The sequence below is a fragment of the Phoxinus phoxinus genome (genome assembly GCF_949152265.1).
Source record: "Phoxinus phoxinus genome assembly, chromosome: 4".
NCBI lineage: Eukaryota > Metazoa > Chordata > Actinopteri > Cypriniformes > Leuciscidae > Phoxinus > Phoxinus phoxinus.
In genome coordinates this window covers 28827190-28844501 of record NC_136879.1, presented here as the reverse complement: position 1 = coordinate 28844501, position 17312 = coordinate 28827190, and the positions used below count along the sequence as shown (strand labels likewise).

Below are 17312 nucleotides of genomic sequence, written 5' to 3'. Positions count from 1 at the left end.
ATTTAACTGAACCGATTAACACAAATTAGTTGGGATATCCCAAATCTATATGTTTTAAGAGGAACACATTTGCATTAGGTCTCTCAACTTCAAATGCATAATACAGTGTGGCAGAAAAAGGTGATGTAGGATTTTGTCACACTTCAGTAGTTACTCCACAACTCTGATCCTGTTATAATTTGTCTGCTGACCTTTAGGGCAGAGTGCCATGTGTCATAATGCTGGGTGTGCCAGGCAGGAGTGTGATATGAGGGAAGTAATTGAGCGTGTTCAGGAAGCCCTAGCACAGGAACTGGGATAAAGAGCCAGTTTCTACGCACTGTGCCTGTCACGTCATCTGAGATAAGCTTTTAAGTGATTTAAATGGCCTTTCTTCCCATGTGAATAAGTTGACGTGTTTCCTTTACAGTAGTCCTTCCGCATTGTTTTACATTGTCTTTTCTCAGTAGTTTGTATTTTAGATTGGCATCTTTTTCTCTTTCTTTCTAATCTTAAAAATTATTGGAAAAGTCATACATATCTATCTAGCACATTTCAATGTAAGTTCTCGGGGTAAAAGCGCATCATATTTAAAGAAACTGTTTTTGTGTGTAAAAAATAGAAATTAAACACTCATTAGATGCAATTTAATGTTGAAATCATACTGGTGAAATCTGTTGATATGCTTTGTTAAAGGGATCATTCACCCAAAAATTACAATTCTGTAATTTTACTCTCCCTCATGTCATTCCAAACCTATATGAATTCCTTTCTTCTGTGAAACATAAAAGAAGATATTTTGATAAATATCTGAGTCAGGTTTGTTTGTCCATAAAATTGAATGGGGTCCAAAGTTGTTTGTTCCCAACATTCTTAAGAATAATTTAGTTTGTGTTTCACAGAAAAAAAGATTTGTAGATAGATTTGGAATGACATGAGGGGGAGTACCGGTAAATTATTTTATTTTTGGGTTAACTTTCCCTTTAAGGGGTTCATGAAGTGAACTGCTTTGCTTGTTTCTATGAAGGGCTTGGAAATGTTTTCTCCTCCCTAAAGTTTCATTCTTGGTATTTTTGGAATTTGCTTTGGAACAAACATGTCACTTCCTGACTGGGTCTCTGGAGAAAGCAGAGTCAAATTGAAAGAGATGGGGCCAGAACAGCATATTTCATCTTTACGCTTGAGGTCATTCTATGGGAATGTTCAATTTTGAGGATTTTTGTTGTAGATTACATAACATCAAGCCATGTTTCAACCGATTACATTTGTCCGGCATTGATTCAGTACAGCCCAGCCATGTCGGATGTAGCGATGCTTTCAATTAGAGTCTGTAGTGTAACTGGGTATATTGCAACCGTAGCGAAATCTATTTTTTGTTGTTGAGTAATTTGGTACCCACTTTCCTTCTTTATTGTTAGTTAACACGTGACATATGCTCTCGATGTCCATGCCACATGGTTTTTCACTCACCATAGTCACAATTAGACAGGAAGTCTCCAGAGGAAGGGGATAGAGCAGAATGGGGCAGACTAGACGAACTGTACAACCCTGGCTCAGGGCTCATTAGAGTTGAGATGCTTCCTGTCAGGATGGACCTTTCATCGATGTCATGAGAAAGTGGTCTCGCAGTGGTAAGACCCCTCCCATGCTGCCGTCCCCCCTTTCCACACTGTAAAACAGGAAGTGAGCATTGGCAACATGATGCACTAGGATTTGCTTGATGCAAAATAAGAATTGTATAATATTAAATGTAATATTTAAAGTCTTAATTTTGTCCTACGAAATGTTAAGTCAATTCAAATTACACTTCCAATACTAATTAAAATGATACTGCCAGTAAATAAGGTAAATTTATTCATACTGCAATTCATACTGGGAACTCACAAACCCTTAAAGATTAGAATTTTGTTGGGATGTCACACACACACACACACACACACACACACACACACACACACACACACACACACACACACACACACACACACACACACACACACACACACACACACACACACACACACACACACACACACACACACACACACACACACACATTATAATTATAATTTTGTAATTTTGGTTTCTTAGTATACGCTACTGTTCAAAGTATGGGGTCAGTTATTTGAAAAAAGAAAAGTTTTCTAGTTAAATATATTTTAAAATATGTATTGTAATGTAATGTATTCCTGTGATTGCAAAGCTGAATTTTCTGCAGCCATTACTTAAGTCTTCATAATTCTTGATGATATGCTGAATGACTATTGGTGCTCAAGAAATGTTTCTTATTAGTATCAGTTTCTGAAAACAGAAACCATGATACGTTTTTCAGGATTCTTTGCTTAATAGAAAGTTGAAAAGAACAGCATTTATTTGAAATATATATATTTTTAACTCTATTAATGTCTTTACTGTAGCTTTTCAACTATTGAATGTGTTTTTGCTGAATACTCTTAAATAACCCTAAACTTTTCAAGAGTAGTGTATGTGGAAAGAATAGCTTTTTTTTTACCTTCGGTTTGGTCTTCCTGCTCGTAAGGCCCAAGATTAAAAGCAACAGAGAGCTCCATTGAAAGCCCACTTTATAGACATTAACATTTTGCCTGTGCTGCATGGTCAGGCCCACTCAGCACAGGGCCTTGGTGAAACCGCTCTGATTGGCTGTGACCCCAGCCCGGAGAAAGGCCTCTCTGTACGGCTCTACAAGGAGAATTCCCCTCTTTTTCCTTCCACTCCACATCCCACAGCCTCTCATGTATCAGCTCAGCTGTTTTTACTGCAAGCTGGATTTAGTTGAGACTGCCGGATCATACCGTTTTCAGCATCTAAAGCTGTGGTTTCTCACAGTAATATATATATGTCTAAAGGCTCTCATGGGGTTTATCCAGCAGCACGCCATACATGCATTTTCATTTGGCCACGAATTGAGTATTAATGACAGAATGTGTGTTTAGCAATCCTATACACAGAATCCGAACCAAACCCCATACAATCATGACTTAATTTGTTGTAAAAAGCCTCACGGATTGTTAACCGATGCTCTGTCCTATAAATTCTAATTTATAACCCCTGGAAATAGAAGCAATTTGAAGAAAGCGTAGGGAGAGGAATGCTCATTGCCCCGGGCTTATTCTTTTCCATGCAGTCCAGCGTGGTTGTGGTCTGCACTGAAATACCAATGATTCCTGATGGCTCATGGTTTATTGTTTCTCTCTGGATGTTGTTCCAAGACTCATACGCTTGGCCGTGTTGGTTAAAATTAAACGCACTGCGTGTCAGTGATATCCTGTGCTGACTCCAATGGCTTATTATGGATGCTGCTCACTACATCACTCCCTTACCATTGATCATGGGACTGTGGAGAGGCCTGAAAAAGGCCTTTTATCAGAATGTCCACCCGAGGGAGGGAGCAATGTGAGTCTTGGCCATCTCTATAACACCATTCTCCACCAGTCTCCCCCAGTAACAGAGGTCTTTATCATCACAGTTGGAAAACGGCACCAACTGTAAGCGAGGAAGGCCTTCCCCACAGAGATAAGCCACCGTAAAGCAGTTTAATGCGGAAACAAGCTTTATTTGGATTATCTTCCAGATGTTCCACTGACCGTGAGAGTGATTGCGAGTTAGGAAATCCTAATTTAAGCATTTATATACGAGTACTGCTGACTAAGCGTTTATGTGACCGTACAGGACACTTCACAGTGCGACCTGCTTCATGCCTGACCAAGAAACAATATGACAAGATTTGTCAATAAAAAAAAGAAAAGAAAGAAATGCATGTAAAGAATGTTGCATAACATTACATTTATGAGTCAGGAAGGCCATTCAATGACCATAGCTCAATAGTTCACTAGAAAAAATTGCATTTTGATAAATATCTGATATTCAATATTATTTTTACCTAACCTGTTGTCTTCATTATTTACAGTAATTTTGATATATCTGCCATGAAAACCAGTCTGTTTAAACGTGTATAGTTCCAACACCGAATTGGAATAGAAACATAATAATATAATTAAAAAGTTGATATAATAACTGCCTTGTGTGCAATTTAAATGCTTATATGCAACTTTTATACAGCTGTTATTTGTGTTGATTATACATTTAATTAATTTATTATTAAATAAACTTTTGTTTTCTGTTTCAGTTTTGGCTGAATGACAACATTAATTTTGGTTTCAGTAAAAAAAAAGAAATAATTTCAGTGCATCACTCCTGTGAACTACTCTTGATGGTGAAATTCCTTAAATTCTGCTGGAAAAATTCAAATGCTATGTTGGAGTGGTGAGACCTGAGGTTTGGAGGAGGTGAATGAGTGCACTCTGGGTACAGGAAGAAGGACTCTCACACACGCTAGCCATTACCCACACTGTGAGACGCCAACCTCCGCAAGGCAGACCGGGTTACCAGCAAAAACCCAACAGTCCCCACTGACTGACCAATGTCAGATGTACTCCATCAGCCTACCGTTCTCCATGCGAGCATCAGGCGCTGGGTTTTGTCATTATGGGGACGTGCATAACTCCGTAAGGGTGTCTGGCAGTGCATCTGAAGCCCTTGTGGCCAGGATTCATTTTTGAACGAGGGCGAGGCTTGGTGGTCTGGTTAAAGTGGGTTATGGGGTTTCACGGTGCACTGCAGGGTCCTTCAGGATCTCGCTTTTTTTTCTCTAACATAATGCTTTCGTCTTTGGCAGAATCAATTATTTAAAGAGACTTGCTACAGGCAAACTGAATAATGAAAGAGCTAGTCTGGGCACGCATGCGCCATTATGAGCAACAGGGTGGAATAGAGTCGGGCTTATGGAAATTAGGAACGCAAGTTATAGGATTGTGTATGTGTAATTAACCACTTCTTGTAAATGGCCTCTCCGGTAGGACCACTTCAGCTTTTGTTGACGCCCAACAACACTGCCGCCATGTTGAGTATGGGGCGGTCATCTTTAATGAAGGGCTTTTGTGTGCTGAGAGCAGCTCTCCGCCGGCTGATACATGACACGGCACAGTAATGAATGGGACTGGCAAAACACAAACACTTATCCTCTTGCTGTTTGTTACCTGCTCAGGCTAATGCTTTTTCTCTACTCATGATGTTTTTGTGCTTGTGTGATGTAATCACAAAATTGAATTATCATTTAGACCTTTACTCTTTATCCCTTTATTTAGACAAAGAAATCCTTTTTGGACCGACTAATGGAGCAGACACTCACTATATTTTAAATAATATTATATTAATGTTTAACATTTTTGTTTAATATAACAAATCAGAATAACAAAGAAAAGCAGATACATCTAGCTGACAAAATAACAAGAGCTAAAAACTATAGCTCATTGTTTAAATTTGTTTCAAACTTAAGCTTTCTCTTTTAAACTTTTTTTTTTTTTTTTTTTTTTTAACCAAATGAGTTATACACAGCAATGAATGGGCCCCCTTTAATACCACGCTGGACCCCTGTTGAAAACCATTGATTTAAATTAAAATATGATCATTTTTTGATGATTTAGCTTTTATATAAATTTGTTTCACATTTTTTTGCTCCTTGAATTTAAGCCCAGGAGCTGAAAGCAGATGAAGGCATTTTTTATTCGATTTCTGCCAGTATTTATTTGTTTTTGTTGCCATCTAGAAGCCGAGAGTGGATGTGTTTATGCGCATGGTGTAAGTAGGAAGTTTAGCATGCTATGTGACTGCCTCTTGTTATATCTCATCCTGGGCAGGATGTTCCTCTGTTCTGGCAGTGATGCTTGTCGTCTAGGATAGAGAAACTGGCAGGTGTTCTTCCTGTTTATGACACATGCATGCCACTGTAACATAACCTGGTATGGTTACAAAGGAAAACCCTTAACAGCCGTAAGAGGTCACTTGAGGGCAACTTCAAATGGAGGAATACAGAGCACACAAATTCACTTTCGCTGTCATGGAAAACAAATAAAGTTTCTCAGTGTTTGTTTGGCAACAGTAGCTTGCATCAAGGGCTCCGGGATCATGCTGGTATTTGATGTTTACTCAGTTGCTGGATATTGCGGTCACCACAGTGGTTGGCATAGCAAGCCAGGCCAATCAATTAATGCCTGGCGGCACTGCGCCGCAGCATGCTTTAGATCCACCGCTGGGATCAATTGAGAACTGAAATAGCATGTTGTTTTGAAGTTCAATTTCATTGATCATTGTGATCTCAGTTTACTGCTATATCTTGCCTTTATTTAAGAGCTATTGCTTTTGTTTTGCTTTATTTGTTCTTCTTTAGTTTATACTTCACAAAAAAAAGTGTACTCTGCTAGTTTAATATGCAGAGACAACTTTAAGTGTTGTTTGACCTACATGACGTTACACAAGTTATAAAGCATACAGTATAGTTTACAGTTGTGAACGCACTCAATAATTACATTTTTGCAATTCCGTTCTGATGGCTGCTCAGAACTGTGGGACCTTTCAGGTCTTCATTTGCGGGAATGTGAAGCCTGAAGTGGTTGGTTATGCCTAGATTCAGTGCCAATGTTTCGGTTTAAGCAGACGCTGGCATTAAACCACTCTGAATGCCAGATGGCGGCTATATGAGTCTGTTACATGTGGACAAAAGGCCATCATTCAGCGAGAAAGGAGACCGCGTGTCATCTTATTTATGGATTAAAGCGCAAAGCTTCCGTCATGCTTAGAGATGCTGTCGAAAACGAATGACGCAAGGCTTCTTTCTAATAGAGTCTTGTGTTTTCTGCATGATAATGTGGCTACTGTCTGATAAAGGCATCCTTTTCCCCAGAGCCTATTCACAATAAGTAGATGGTTGGTGGCCGTGTGGTGGTGAAATGTAATTATGATGGTAATTGTGGCTTTGTTCAGTTTGAATGAGGTGCGATGGGTGTTTTGTAATCAGTGTAGAGAATGGTTGTTCCTAGGTTAAGGGAAATGGAGATGTGCCATGCATTTCAGTAAGCCACTAGTTGTTTGTCACATTCTATGCAATTTCTGCTTCCAGCACAAGAAATATTGGAACAGTACCAGCAACACCAACACTTGTGAAATGGAGAGATCAAAATGGCCAGAAACTGGAGCTGAAAAATTACTCATTCTTTATTTTGTCAACATGTTTTGGCACACAAGCCTTCATCAGGGCTAAAAGATTACAGGTAGACACAAGCTCATTTAAATACAAACACATTTCAAACTTACAGATAACCAATGAAAAGTCAGATGGTATGGCCCTCTGTTCTTATGGTGAATTTCTAATCAATGTTCAAACACACAATGAAAGGTACAATGACATTTTGTGTGTGTGTGTGTGTTTGTGTGTTTGAACATGTTGATTAGAAATTGCACAAAGCAAGGTACATAAAGTCATGGTTGGATTAGTTTGGTGTGGAAGAACTTGACTTAGCCCCATTGAACACCTTTAGGATGTACATGAACTACTATAGGACATGAACTGTGTGTTTCTAGCTGGTAGACCTCAAGTGTAGAGCTCTGCAATGTCTCACTCTATTACTGTAACCACAGCTATGTGTCCCAGAATGCAATGGGCTCCAGGCACCGGGCACTGTGGTGTAGTTTAGCTTCAGAGCGGAACTGACCCTGGCCTCAAAAAACAGTGTTGTCATCTTGGACCCAGTGCCAGTTCAGCAGCCTGACAGTTAAAGTCCAGCCAAAAACGTTTAAATGCTCTTTATTCATCTGAGGGCACATTCAGAGCAAAAGCTGCTCCATGAACAATGACACCAGTGGCGCTTTTGAGTGAATATGGTCTTTCGAACAATCATACGGATGAACATTGTGATACAATTATGCTTTGATATTCAAAACATTGGGAAGATTATTTCCTAGAACAGAAGAACTCTTTCCAAGCGGACATTTCCGGAGTCCAACGAAAGCTCTTGAACAGGAATTCACATGTGCTAGCATGCTTCACGGGGAACCGCTGATTCAGAGGCGTTTATGTAATACCACAAGCTTGATACAGAACCCACCCATGATCGCTCTAACTTTTGATTGGTTCCTGATGCACTCATAGCCATTAAATTCATTCTTGACCTTCGACCCGGCGCAGGGGTGAAAGGCCAGCTAAATTCCTTAAGTTGTGTAAATGCAGCAGTATTTTTTCTGCATTCCCCAAAGATTAGCACAGACAGACAGAATTAGCCTGGCTGCTAAACAAATGTTGATTGTGGCTGTAAAGAGGCTTGCCATGCAGGCCTGGACGCTTCTAGTGCTGCAACTCAGCACGTTTGGTGACCAAGTGCAAAATCTAAACATGTTTCACTTGGTTTGAGATGTCAAACCGGAACTGTTAAGTGGGTCAAAGGCGGAGCGATGAATTGTGGCAGCCTTGGCAGAGTTTTCTTGACCTTTATGGTGGTCTTATACTTGTCAGCTGTAATAGCTACTGTCATGCAGCTCTACACGGATCTGCTTTTCATCACATAATCCACACTTTACACAGCCTGTGTTTAATGTAGTGCACAGGAAAAGAGTCTGGCACTAGTCATAGGCCCTTCTTAGAGGCATAGACACACAATAAAGTTAGTTATATAGTCACACTGGCTGAACCTTAACCTACAGAGGGCACACATACACCTTTTCCACCAAAATGGTGCTGTTTCTTGTGCTGACGCTCGACCTGGTGATTTGTGAATCTCTATTAGAACTGGCATGAGCCGACTTGAACTCAGAACGATGATGTAATTCTAATACTTTCAAACTGGGATCTGAGGAATTTATTTATAATGATAAGCACTATACAAATCAATTTGAACTGAACTAAACTGTTTCTCCTTAGTTTATTGTAACAATATTAGTTGATAAGGGAAGGAGGAGGCGGGAACCGGCGAGTGTTTAACACTTTAATAATCACAAAACACAAAACGAAAGTAAAAGCGACAGCCTCTCACGGACGACTGCTGCACACACAAAACATAAATAGTCCAGGCCTGGTCCTCTCTCCTCCTTCACTGTCATCGTTCCTCCTTTTATGCTTCCGTAGTTCCTCTGTGAGAGACTGCCCTGCTTGCCACATTTTTATATTTAACATGATTCTAATAGTTGGTAAAAATGTTTTACTCTTGATATAATAATGATAGTAATATAATAATAATATATAGTAATATATTATAATATATAGTAATATAATAATAGTCAATATTTTCCATAATTCCATAATATTTTAATAATTTATTTTGGCTTTAAGTCCCCTCCTATAAAAGCCAGTTACCGGTATTATTAAATAATGTTTATTTCACATATAGAAATGGGACTTCATACGTACTATAACTGCCTTTTATATTTTAAGCATCATCATATTTGGGGGTCTTTGCATCGAAAAGTTTGAAAACACCTGATTGCAACATCAAACACTACCATTCTAAAGTTTGGGGTTTGTAAGATTTTGAAATGTTTTTAACATCATTTTTGTTTATAATTTGAGAACATATTGTAACATCGTGCGTGCGTGTGTTTGTGTGTGTGTGTGTGTGTGTGTATCTTAAGGCATCCAGGATCTTGAGTCACATCCTGTGATGGAGGAGGAGGGTCTGTCTGTAACAGTGACCCAGATGTGCCAGCCAGTACCCTTGAGTTGAGCCAAGACATGACTGGCTCAGTGAAGTGTGTTTAACCTGGTTCTGCTTGCACATTAACACTCATACAACAGTCTCCTTATAAAGTTCTCATGGATACAGAAATCTGCCCAGTTTCCATTTTAAGAAGGGAGAGGCAGGAAGCATCTGAGAAGGAGGAGGGAAGAAGCTGAACAATACAGCTTATGTTCTCCTCATCACTGACACTCATGCTTGGCTTCCACTCCATTTACTGTATGCTTGGGTTAGGCGTAATGTAGTCTCAGCCTCAGATGTCACACCCACAGACCGTTGGCTGAAAGTCTGATGCATATGGCACAGAAAATTGGAAACACTTTAGATGTTTCGAATCACCATTTGATTGGTTCAATTGGTTGAATTCTACAGGATTTCCGGGAGACATGTGTGTCGCGTTCTTTAATGCCCACTGAAGCTAAGCAGCCTGGTTAGTACCTGGATGGTAGACCTACTGAGAAAACCAGGTTACTGCTGGAAGAGGTGTTAGCCAGCAGGGGGTGTTTACCCTGTGGTATGTGTGGGTCCTAACACCCCAGTATAGTGATGGGGACACTATACTGTCAAAAAGGATGTCCTTCGGATGAGACATTAAACCGAGGTCCTGACTCTCTGTGGCCATTAAAAAAATCCCATGGCACTTCTTGTAAAAGAGTAGGGGTGTAACCCTTTTGTCCTGACATATTCCCTCCATTGGCCTTTATCAATCACGGCCTCCTAAAATGAATCCCCTTGCTTTCAATTGTCTCTATCACTCTCTCTCCTCTCCACCTAGCTGGTGTGTGGTGAGCGCACTGGCTCCATTGTTCTGTGCGGCTGCAGTGCCGTCACATCATCAAGTGGAAACTGCACACTGGTGGGGGTTGAGGAGAGTAAAGCCCTTACTGTAGTCTAGTACATAGTAAAGTGCTATAAAAATGCCTCATTCAAAATGGCTAATTCATTTTACAGCATCCACGTCATGCATGCACAACTGTTCATTCTTCTCTATTTCTGGCAATATAGGGAAAAGGAATGACCCCGTCTCTGTTTGGTTGAATTGAAATGTCTGTTTAGATGACAAATGGAGAATTTACACTGGTCAGTTCTTTCAAACAACACCTAAGGATAAGATCAGAAGGATTAGATATCTGTGCCTTGTGCATGCCATTGTTGTGTCTCTCCCATCTGAGGTCACATTTAAGTTTGCAGTTGCTGGGACGGTAGAAGAGAAGATGGATATGTAACCTTGCTGCCCAGTCTTGAGTTCACTTCCTGGAATCTTTTGGTAATGAGGATGTCCTGCAGTAATGATCGGGGGAAATTAGGCCAGTGTTGGCATTGGTTCTGTAAGGATGGGCAGTATTTGTGTTTTCCATCTCTAGACTGGACTCTCAGATGCTTTTCTACATGCACTCTTTCTTCTCTCTTTATGGACTGATGCTGCAGCAGGTACCTCCTCCTCATAAATTACTCATCTTTTTTTTAGCTAAACTTTCCCTCCTATTCTACCTTCGACCCCCTCACGCTATCACTGCTGTGTGGCCGCACAGCGGTTTTACTGATCTTGGTTTACAGGGTTATTTCTGGCTATAAGCTTCTCTTGCATGACTCAGGTTGATGTCAGCATCTTTGACGAGGTCTGCTGAGCTCTGTACAGTCACCCTCAGGTCTGGCCGTCATGTCTCTTTTTTTCTGTGGACGTGCGTTTTCTTGCATTGAGGAGATTATGTACCGTCTGGGCTGTGATTAATGCGTTTATCTCTGTTTCTGGAGACAGGAAGATGATTTGCATTTATGATATAGGCCTAGAGGATTTGTCTGGGTGTTGTGGAGTGTGTGTGAGCATAACCCACTTATGTGGTTTTTACTAGTGCTGTACTGTAAAGTGCTGTAATTTCTCAAGATTATATAATATTGATCCTCATGTCTTCTAGACATCAGTCTCTGTATTAAACCTAAAGCTTTTTCAATTTATATCCCTTAAATTAAATCTTGACCATGTGCATTTTGATGATCTCAGTCAGGGCCTTCATTGGGGAAACATTGTCTCTGAAAATATATTGGTTTGCTCTGTAGCAAATAATGTACCATAAAGTATGACCTGTAAGCTTGCTCAGTTTGATGGCTGGACTGAGACCTGCTGGTCCATTTTAGCTTAGATTTTTTTGTGCTTGGATTCACTGGTTTTCCAAGACCTTGATCCCAAGAGTGTACTTAGAAATGACATGTCTATCTTTTTGCATTGCAGGCTTCACATTCCAATCAAGTGCAGGAGTTCATTTTAGTTTGTACAGTGTTATTGGGCATAAGTCTGATATTAATAATTTATAACTCTTCCTGCGTTCCAATGTAAATGATTAAGATTTAATAACTACTATATATTTGTATAAGTTTCGGGTGTTTTTCAGAAGTGTTCTCACCAAGGCTGTATTTATTTGAACAAAAATACAGTAAAACAGTAATGTAAAATATTACAATTTAAATTAACTTTTCTATTTTCATATATTTTGAAAAGTGATTTATTCCTGTAATGGCAAGGCTCAATTTTAGACATAATTACTCCAGTCTTTAGTGTCACATGATCCTTCAGAAATAATTAAAAATGCGGATTTCCTAACAACTGTTCTTATTATTAATGTCTTATTATCTTCTAATTAAAACAGTTGTACTGCTTATTATTTTTGTAAAAACCATGATACATTTTTTTTTCAAGATTCTTTGATGAATAGAATAAATAAAAAAACTGCATTTATTTCAAATAGAAATCCTTTCTAAGAATATAAATGTCTTTACTGACACTTGATGAATTTAATGAATTGTATATTATTTTTATATACTCTTTCATACTTGATACATCAATAAATAGGCAATATAGACAATAATGATAAATAGAAATTTCAGCACTTTATATAAAATCTTCAAGTTCAATGTTCTGCGGAATCTCTGGTTGGGACGGGTTGCAGGATGGAATCAAGGGTTAGAGAGCTCTTCAGGGATCAGAGTGCATGCTGACATTGTCATTGTCCTGCCGGTGCTGACAGAGTGCGTGACAGTTTTGGGCAGAGGTGAGAGTGTTCTCGTTTGTTCCTGGCTGTTCTGTGTTGCATACTCTTCTCATTATCCCGGGCTGACAGCCTCATAGCTCACATTCCTCTCCTCTTCCTCTCTGTCTCTTCCCCAGATCGGCCTGCAGTGTCAGCTCTGCTTCAGTCTGTTTCTCCCTCCCCCCTCATCGTGTTCTCCCACACAGCCGTGCATGCCGCCATAGTGGTCTTTAAATCCACCACACAGACACATTGTGGGCGTGCTGTGTCCTCTTCAGGACGTGCCGTAGCATAGACTCCCTGCACCACACCCCGAGCCCGAGCCTCCACAGGCCTGTACCAGCACCATCTGCAGAGTCTGTGCCATCACGTCCTCCGTCTCCTGCAGGGAGATTTCTGTATGCAGGACACGACACCCAATCTCCAGGCTATTGTGTGCACTACCTGGAATATGATAGCGGGAGTGAAAAGTACACTAGTGAAACGAGGTGAAAACAATCAGCCTCCCTTGGCAGGGTGTGTTGACCACTGCTGGCTTCAGGCTACTTTTAAGAAGGGCTACTGCGCCCTCTTGTGCTTGTAAGCGTGAATGCTAATATAGCAAGAGTTGAAGTTTCACCTCCTAGTGGCAGGCTGTGATGTTACAGCTATGAAAAGGCACTCCCCCACCTCTCTGCATAGAGGATATAATTGATTTTGGCCGTGATTCTTGGCTAAGACCATGAACAGTGCAGAACAGATTGAGCTCAGCTGTGCACTGCAGTTTCCTGTTGCTTTAGGAAGAAATGCTTTGAACAGAGAATCATACTTTTTCTTTATTTTATTTTGACAAACGTGCATACAAATAATATCAAAACACTTTTTTTAATTCAATAACTTTCTACCATACATTGAAAAAAAATTTTACAAAAATTTGGAGGCAAGAAGGTTTTGCTCTGTTCCCTATAGAAAGCTATCATATGTTTAAAAAAAAACAACCATAAAAATATACTAAACTATTCTCTTTTGCTCTTTATTTTTATATATATATATATTACACACAATGCTTTTATCTGAACAAAAATACAGTTTAAAAACTTATATCGTGAAATATTATTGCAATTTTTTTTCCAGTTGATGAGCTGAATTTTCAGCATCATTACTCCAGTCTTCAGTGTCACATGATCCATCCCATGTTGTGTTTTTTAAGTTTGAATGGCTTCCCTCAAGGCGCAGACTCCGCTGTCAAGCTTGTAAGACCCAGAGGAGGAAGGTGACCTTTGTCCCCAGGGCTGTCCTATTACTAAACTCCAAGCCCCTGTCTGCCCCCCAAACTTTTGGGTTGCACTAAAACATGCTATAGACTGATGCACTCATCCTCTTTTTATTTTATTCTTATTTTTTTATACTTATTTATTTATTTTATTAATGATGTACTGTGTGTGGTGGAATATGCTGCTCTTTGTGTCATTTAATTGCCCCTTGGGGATTAATAAAGTGATTTGATTTGAATTGAATTGAATTGAATTGAATTGATCTTTTAGAAATCAAAATGCTGAATTGCTGCTCAAGAAAGAATTTCTAATTATTATGAATGTTAAAAGCAGCTGTGCATCTAAATATTTTTGAATATTTTGAATAATTTTTAAAATCATGATTCTTTAAATTAACAATTTCCACCGCACACCTGCAGGTAATAAATATGTGCGTAGGAGAGAAGACCAAAAAAGTAAAAAAGAAAGTTAAAAAAAAAAAATGTATTAGCAACATTTCGTTCTCATGCTGACCTTCATCAGGTCATATACAATCAAGATTCTTTTAAATCAGTATTTCTTTGAAAGAACAGCATTTATGATTTTTTTTTGTAACAATTTTAAAGTCTTTACGGTCACTTTTTTATCATTTTAATGCATCCTTGCTGACCCCAAACTTGTAAGTCTCATGGACTACTATTTGGTAATTTTGGAGTTTGACAGCTCCCAGTCTCCATTCACATAAAAGAGTGAGAGATATTCTCTAAAACTTCAGATTTTGTTTTGTTTCCACCATAGAGAGAAAGCCCCATGGTGTCTTTGGTGGATTCGGTCTTTGGTGCTCAGCTCTTACACAGTCAGATATACATGTGTGTTCATTAGGTGTAAGCCACGGCAGATTTTATTTCCAGTGTGCTCTGCGCTTTTGAAATGACTGTGTAGGAAGTGCCAAGGTCTTGCGTCATTTCCTCAACCTTCTCTCTCAGCACTTCTGTTTTTCTCCTCTGTTTCCCCTCACCGCCCTACACCTCTGTATCTCTCAGAGAAGAGAAACGCTAAGCCAGCGCTCAAGGCCTTGATGCTCGCTCCACAACTTCCAACAACAAAGTTTGCACCAGCTTCGGCACGACCTGCGTTCTTTGAAACCAGCAGACACCCTCACATGTGCACGCCTGCACTGGACCAACGTTTGCTCTGGAGCAGCTGAGCAGGAGAAGCAACAGCAGAGCTGTCCATCTCCCAGCCTACATTTTTGGGGGTGGGGAGAAAGCAGGAGTGTTGCAGTGGTGGTACTTGGTTTTTTTTTATTTTTAGCCTCTTCCCGACCCTCTACCCCGACAGCTGTCTCTCTCTGACAGAGCAGCGTCAGGAATAGCCTATCGTTTGCACCTCTCAAAAGGCTGCCGGTTAGTGTGACATGAGACTACTGGTTCTCAGGACTCTCTCTCTGTCTCGAACACACACATTAATGCATCTCGCCGGTTTCTTCTTCCGCTCCACTCTGACCTTGGTAAGGGAGCAACGGTAACTGTTTGGAGCTGCTGCAGAGGATCTCAGGTAAGGCAGCAGGCGTTGCTCATGGCTCTGGATGGGGGAATCTGTAGATCTAGACCTGTGGAGGAGTCTGTTGGCTCAGAGTTCTGCTGCAGTCTGGACTCAGGCCTGCTCTGTCGCTTATTTTTAGGCTTGTGTGATGGCACGCCGGGAGCAATGCTAGCTAGTGCTAATGCAAAATTCAATAAGTTTGCAATTTCACGTGAATTCAAGGGTTTTCTTGTACTGTGGTGTGTTAACGTGGCTGGTTTGTTTGGATTGTGCGGTGTAATTTGGTATTTTGAGACTAGAATGGAGTGCTGGATTGGCATTTTGAGGTTAAGTGCTGAAGTCCATCAAGCTCAATAGAGGCTTTTGTTTGAGTTTGCTCTTGTGGAAAAAGGTAGTGCCATTATGTTTTGGTTATTGTACTCTTTGAGATGAATGTTTCAAATGGGTCTTATTTCTGGACTGTGTGGCTTTTTTCTTATGCTTTTCTTATGCTTCTATGACTGTTGAATGTTTGATAGATGAAGTCAGGGGGTTATTTTGTGTATACAGTCATTGGATCATATGCTTCAGTCTGTCTGCAGAAGGTTTTATTGATGTGGCCATAAACTTTCAGCTGTTCAATTATGTCTCTTTTGTTAGGCTAAATTGCTGTTGCTGGTTTTTATTTATTCTGTTTCGGTGTAGGTTTCTTCATTTATCAGTTGAATTATAATTAGTTTCAGGAAGTAAATTGAATTTTGTTAGCTGAATTGCGTTTAATCTCCATAAAAGCCTAAATTGGCTGTGGCATTAATTCCATCCCTTTGTTACTGCATGTGTCCTCGAGAAATGAAAGCTGTTCAAGTTTACCAGTCCTTTGTTGAGTGATAAGACCATTTTCATTTATATATGCTATGGGTAGCCTTGCTATACATGGACACATTAGCTATTTGATCATATTAACACTGTTAATTCAAATTTAATAGTTGTTAGTACTAGAAATGTATATCCAGTTGTTATTTTTTCCCTGTTGGGGAAAAATAGGGCTGTTTGCTTTGGTTTTGGAGGTTTTCAGTGATTCTCTAGCTAACAGATTTAGCCATAATCAGTGTTTCTGTGGTTGTAATCTTGCTATATAATAATGTTGCTGTTTTTATAAAAGCTGTTGTTGTTTTTATAATAATAATACTATATATATATATATATATATATATATATGTGTATATATATATAGTATAGCCTATATATAATAATACTATATATATAATACTATATATAATAAAAATATTTATTATTAATAATAATATATCCTTTTAACCTTTATATATTTTATATATAAACACTGATTATGACTAAGCTTCCTGTGGTTTCTGCTTTTACAACAGGATGAAACATAATTTGGGTAATATTTTATGTAAAAAATGTTGTCGCTGTGTTTTAAAATCAATTTGGTAACCCAAAGTTATGAATTTGTTACTGTTTGTGCAGCTAGCCTGTTGTGTGTATGATGTGGGCAGTTTCTTGCCCATGTGTCTGCTCTTAAAAAAAAAGTCTGTGCTGTCAGTAATGTATCACAGTGCTCTGTTAACAGATAAGCATTCCACGGGTAACTTTTTATAGATGCAGTGTGTCTGATGGCTGGAAGGCCTGGAGAAGGGTCAGTGGTGGCATGAGGGTTTTTAGGGGAGTTCATTTAAACCAAAATGAAGATTCTGTCATTTACTCATTCTCATTTCATTCCAAACCTAACTTTATTGTGTGGAACTGAAAAAATGAAAATTAAAGTTTAAAAAAATGAAAGTTTCTAAGGGGCTTTCAAGCTCCAAAAGAACAAATGGGTAGGGCCTACTATAAAATAGTCCAAATGGTGTGTGCGCTAGGCCTATATTCATTTTTGTGCAAATGATGCACCATTAGAATATATGCAAATATGAATTTCCAGAGGGTGTATGGTTTCTTTAGAAGAATTA

At 39.3% G+C, this 17312-nt stretch overlaps 1 protein-coding gene across 4 annotated transcripts in view; it reads left to right on the top strand.

The window, feature by feature from the left end:
• Positions 1-17312, top strand: part of myo18ab (myosin XVIIIA b) — a 98977-nt gene that overhangs the window by 10865 nt on the left and 70800 nt on the right. The gene's annotated exons all lie outside the window — the stretch shown is intronic.